This window comes from Neophocaena asiaeorientalis, unplaced genomic scaffold, assembly GCF_003031525.2.
Source record: "Neophocaena asiaeorientalis asiaeorientalis breed wild unplaced genomic scaffold, Neophocaena_asiaeorientalis_V1.1 scaffold77, whole genome shotgun sequence".
NCBI classification, from domain to species: domain Eukaryota; kingdom Metazoa; phylum Chordata; class Mammalia; order Artiodactyla; family Phocoenidae; genus Neophocaena; species Neophocaena asiaeorientalis.
The window spans coordinates 5,665,052-5,670,840 of NW_020174645.1; the positions used below are offsets into that span (position 1 = coordinate 5,665,052).

Here is a 5,789-nt window from a genome sequence, read left to right on the forward strand (position 1 = left end):
TAGTTTTCCATCTACTTGTAAATTCATTTCAGCATTTCTCTTTTAAAAATATATTTATTTATTTATGGCTGCGTTGGGTCTTCGTTGCGATGCGCAGGCTTCTTCTCATTGTGGTGGCTCCTCTTGCTGCAGAGCATGGGCTCTAGGCTCGCGGCCTCTAGAGCGCAGGCTCAGTAGTTGTGGTGCATGGTCTTAGTTACTCCACTGCATGTGGGATCCTCCCGGACCAGGACTATGAACCCATGTCCCCTGCATTGGCAGGTGGATTCTTAACCACTGCACCACCATGGAAGTCCCCATTTCAACATTTCTGATTGCTTATGTATGTGTATATGACTGCCTATGTGTGTGTGTGGGGGGGGGTTTGTTTTTTCTTTTTTTGCGGTACGCGGACGTCTCACTGTTGTGGCCTCTCCCGTTGCGGAGCACAGGCTCCAGACGCGCAGGCTCAGCAGCCATGGCTCACGGGCCCAGACGCTCCACGGCATGTGGGATCTTCCCGGACCGGGGCACGAACCCATGTCCACCTGCATCGGCAGGTAGACTCTCAACCACCGCGCCACCAGGGAAGCCCCTGTGTGTATGTTTTTTAAAATTCTCCTTTGAATTGGTTTTCACATCTACTAATTCCCTTATTAATTAAGAAGTGAAATAAAGCATTTGACACGTTTATTTATAATTGGATTAGAGTCATGCTTTTTTTTTTTTTTCCACGCCACGCAGCTTACAGGATCTTAGCTCCCCAACCAGGGATTGTACCCAGGCCCCCAATGAAAGTGCAAGTCCTGACCGCTGGACTGCCAGGGAATTCCCTATTTAAAAAAAAAAAAAAAAAATCACTTAACTCTTCTCAAATAAAAAGGCAAGGCCTCATTTTAAAACAAAAGAAAACAAAACAAAAAAACCCTTGACTTTTCTGTCTTCTTTCCAACTGAAACATGAACATAAGCCATCTTGCACCCATGAGGATGGATTACAACCACCTTGCAAGGTGAGAATGCAGGTGCATATGCTAAGAACCTTGGACTAGAAACATAAATAGCCTGTGTTCTGGAGAGCATTGTTGACTGACCGTATCAGCTCTTGACTGTCCTCCTTCCAGAGCTTCCTACTGTGAAAGACAAACACTCCCCATCCCTACCCCTGCCCTCCCCACCCCCAGACTGTTTAAACTAATACACTAGGGTTTTCTATTATATCAATACTACACAATGCATTCCTAAATGATACTATCAGGAAGCCAGGTATTTCGGAGACAGGCCTGGGACCTGGGACTCTTTGCTGCAGTGCTGCAATGCTTGCACCTGGACAAACCTCTCCTCCAGCAACAAAATACGGAAGAAACTATAAGGGAGGGACTTCCTTGGTGGCGCAGTGGTTAAGAATCTGCCTGCCAATGCAGGGGACATGGGCTCGAGCCCTGGTCTGGGAAGATCCCACATGCCGTGGAGCAACTAGAGCCCGTGCTCCACGACAAGAGAAGCCACCGCAATGAGAAGCCCACGCACCGCAACAAAGAGTAGCCCCCGCTCGCCACAACTAGAGAAAGTATGCACACAGCAACTTAGACCCAATGCAGCCAAATAAATAAATAAACATTTTAAAATAAATAAATAAAACAAGCTCTCTAAAAAAATGTGCTCATTAAAAAAAAGAAGAAGAAACTATAAGGGACTAAAAAATAACTGGATGTATGCACAGTTGGGGCAAATTCTGGACAAAAGATACAAAAAGACCAAAAAAAGTCCCAACTGCCACTTCTGAAGATCTGGGAGCAGAAACAGGGTGTCTGGGAGCAAAAGCAGGGCACTGCACATGCCCCCTGCCCTCAGCACCACCTCAGGGGTGGGCAAAAAACCTCAACCACCCCTCCAGCCAGACCCCTGGACACACCCCTACTCTCACCCCATATAAGAAACAAGCTCATCTTCCACTCCGGGAGTGAGAAAACAAGGGAAACTTAATTGTTCCCGCTTCCCCCTGCTGCAGGAGCCCCAGTAAAGACTTGCCTGAATTTCTTGTGTGGCCTCTGATCAATTTCTATTGATTGGGGAAGGCCAAGAACCCTGGTTGGTATCATTTCCTTTAACACAAGAGGGGAACCCATAGTCAAGCAAAGCATGTGTGAAGGAAGGAGATAAAGGTTGAGACCTGGCTAAGAGACAATGGGGAAGTGATGTGAGACCTGTCATTCAGATGAAGCATAGAGAAAGGAGCATTTTGTCACTCACTTTCTGAGAATGATTTTGGGCGCACACAGCAGTAAGTAGCAGCTTGCGTCAAGCAACAGCGAGCAGTAGCTGGAAGCAAGATCTTAGTTCCTGGGCCGGGGGTCCTAACCACTAGACCACAGGGGCCAGCAGCTAGGACCTGGATCCCTAGTTCTCGCCTGCCTTGTCAAGAATGAATTCAGGCAAGGAGGCAGAAGGGAAAGAGAAAAGTCAGAAGTTTATTGGAAAAGCAAAGTACACACACGGAAAGACAGATGCACAGGCGAACTCAGAGAGGCGCTTTGGGGAAGTTTAAATCCTTTATAAAGGGGCAGTTTTACGGGTCTTTTGTCTTCCTTCTCACCAATCATCTTGTGTTGTCCCCCCTGGCTAAATTGTCTCAGGAAATGCAAACAGAAGTCTAGTTGTAAGTATCCGGCCTGAAGCCCACTTTTTTCTGCCTCATGAAAAAAGTAAGGGGGAAGAGGCCAGTTGTAAATGTCTAACCTGGGGCCCATCTATCTCCTGCCTCAAGAAGACTTCTGTCAAAGAGAATGAAAGCGTTTGCCCTGGGCTCCCTGAATGGGAAGTGACTTCTTAACACACCTGATGCTTTGTCATAACATCATCTATTTTCTCAGGAAATCATGGGTTTTATTTTTTCACTCTTGGGGCTGGCTTGGACCTTAGCCGGACATTTTCTTTCATCTGGTTCTTTCTGGGCATTTTCAAGATGGTCACTTGGGGCAGAGTGGGTATTTGTTGACTGTCTTTCCAGCATCTCCTCTCTGTAAAAGGTCCATCTTGGCTTGGAAGTGTTCATCTCCTCCCCACACTCGACCCATGTGGTCGATCGAACCGTCACAAGCCCCCCATTCAGAGGTGGAGCCTGTGACCCAGGTCTAAGGCAATCAGCACATGGTGGCCTGCTGGTAACAGCGATTAATTGATTCAAGGGTAGATCAGAGTGAATCCCAGCACACTTTTGAAGGAGCTTCTAGAAAAGAGGTTCTCTCTTTCCCACTGGACTTGAGTCTCAGAGGATTCACACTAGAGCTGCTGGCAGCGATCTTGCCACCATATGGAGTTTTTTGTTTGTTTGTTTACTTAGTTATTTATTTATTTGGCTGCATCGGGTCTTAGTTCTCTGGTCATGGATCGAACCCAGGCCCCCTGCGTTGGGAGCACAGCGTCTTAACCACTGGACCACCAGGGAAGTCCCACGCCGCTGTGGTTTGCGAATAAAGTCAATATGGAGAGTAGATTTGAGAGATAGAGAATGTTTGACCCCTGATTCCAGCCACATCTGAGGTCAGCCTTAACCCTCAACTTTTCTGGATAAAAGTCAACACATTCCCATTTTTGCTCAGGCCGGTTTGAACTGGAATGTCATTTTCACATTAGTTCTGATGGACACATAGGGTTAGGGCTAGTGCAGCCCTTACAGGGGTTTGTTAAGACCTATTCTACCCAATGTTTCCTAACATTTTCCCCCCACTGTGATATGCCCAATGGATTTTATGCCCTTGCAGAGCACAATCTCATAAACAAATCTACATTTTGATGACATCTCCAAATGACTGCAAGGATGTAAATCATTATAATAATTTGTGATTTCCGCAACTAATTACAATACACACGTAAGGTAGGTGGCCATGGACTATGGTAGATTAAATGGGTTGTTGTTTGATTCCTTTCTTTCCCCCTCAAGAAGGCATTTTGGAGCTCTTAGAACAAGGCCCAGTCCAAAGGGAAACACAGGGCTAACCTTCAATCTGTCTCATCTGCTTATGTAAATAAAACTTTAAACTCTAATATTTCCATACTAGCAATAAATTACCAGACACATGCCATACATGAAACTGGATTCAGGGAATTCCCTGGTGGTCCAATGGTTAGGACTCCTCGCTTTCACTGCAGGGGGCATGGGTTCAATCCCTGGTCGGGGAACCAAGATCCCACAAGTTGTGTGGTGTGGCCAAAAAAAGTAAATAAATAAGAAATAGAAACTGATTTCAACACACCAGTGGATCGAGACACACATGGATGAGAACTGACCAGTGAACTGGGCTCAGTTTATTCCCAAGCTACATGAACTATCTTCAAAACTAATACATTTTTCATCTGTTAGCTCTGGTCTAAATTGAAAACATTTATTCTTTTCTGAAAAGAGAGTTTGTATTTGTCACCCTTTTCTCTTGAAGGATGGATAGCCTTTGAGAATTATTTTCTCAAGAGCAAGATGGTACCTTTTGCTTGGATCTTTGATGTTTAAACTGGTTTAGAAAAAAAACATATGTTTAAATTAATACAGTATTTGTCTTTTCTCTGTGTTCTCTATTTGTTTGTCAAACCCTGAGCCAACCAGTTTCCCTAGGCTGCCTGGGGAGGTATAGGAAAAGGAACATACAGGGCAGAGAAACACAGGAGAAAGCACTATAAGAGGTGGAGACAGCTCCTTCACAAGGTAAAAAGGATGAGAAAGGCCACCATCAGGCAAAAGGTCCCCATCGCCTCTGAGAGGGCAAAGGCCAGAATGGTGTAGAAGAGCTGTTGCTTCAAAGAAGAGTTCCTGGCATAACCAATGATGAGGCTCCCAAACACAGTCCTGATTCCAGCCCCAGAGCCAGCCACCTACTGTGACAGCCTCAGGTCCAACGAACTTGGCTGCTGTGTTGATGTCCCTTGAAATGGCACTGCAATGTATATGTATAACTGAATCGGGGACTTCCCTGGCGGTCCAGTGGTTAAGACTCTATGCTTCCACTGTAGGGGTCACGGGTTCAATCCCTGGTCAGGGAACTGAGATCCCACGTGCCGTGCCGTGCAGCCAAAAATCAAAATAAATAAAAGAGTAAGTGGGGATTCTTGTACCATCTTTGCAAAAAAAAAAAAAAAAAGAATAACAGAATCACTTTGCCATACACCTGAAACTAACACAACATTGTTAATCAACTATGCTCCAACATAAAATAAAAAGTTAAAAAAGAAAGCTGGGGGGCACTGTTTTGGAAGCTGCTGCTAAGAGTAAGCGAAGTCAGGGGACATGGGGATGCCAAGCTGCTGAGGCTCTCATCTGTCAGCGTCTCTGTTCATTTCAGCACCACTGCGGACAGCGATGGGCTCAGTAGCTTAGAGGTTCTCCTGACCTAGAAGGAGGTGGAGACAAACGTGCAAATGTACATTTTCAGGGGATGAAGAGCTGTGGCAGGAGAGCTGCTCTCAGTGCAGAGAGACAGAGATATACAGAAAAAAAAATTTTTTTTAATGAAAACATTTTAAGAATCCAGGATTGGATTGCAGTTTCAGGAATAGCTGGATTCTAGAGATAAAATAACATACTCAAGAATCTACGTCTCTCAGGGACTTCCCTGGTGGCGCAGTGGTTAAGAATGCGCCTGCCAATGCAGGGGACACGGGTTCGAGTCCTGACCCGAGAAGATCCCACATGCCGCAGAGCAGCTAAGCCCGTGCACCACAACTACTGAGCCTGCGCTCTAGAGCCCGCGAGCCACAACTACTGAGTCCGCATGCCACAACTACTGAAGCCTGCATGCCTAGAGCCTGTGCTCTGCAACA

The 5,789-nt window shown here is 45.9% G+C and overlaps 1 pseudogene; it reads right to left on the reverse strand.

Annotated features, from left to right (window-relative positions):
• Window positions 1-4,670: 4,670 nt before the first annotated feature.
• On the reverse strand, window positions 4,671-5,425 carry LOC112408823 (ATP synthase F(0) complex subunit C2, mitochondrial-like; annotated as a pseudogene).
• Between the last annotated feature and the right edge of the window lie 364 nt (window positions 5,426-5,789).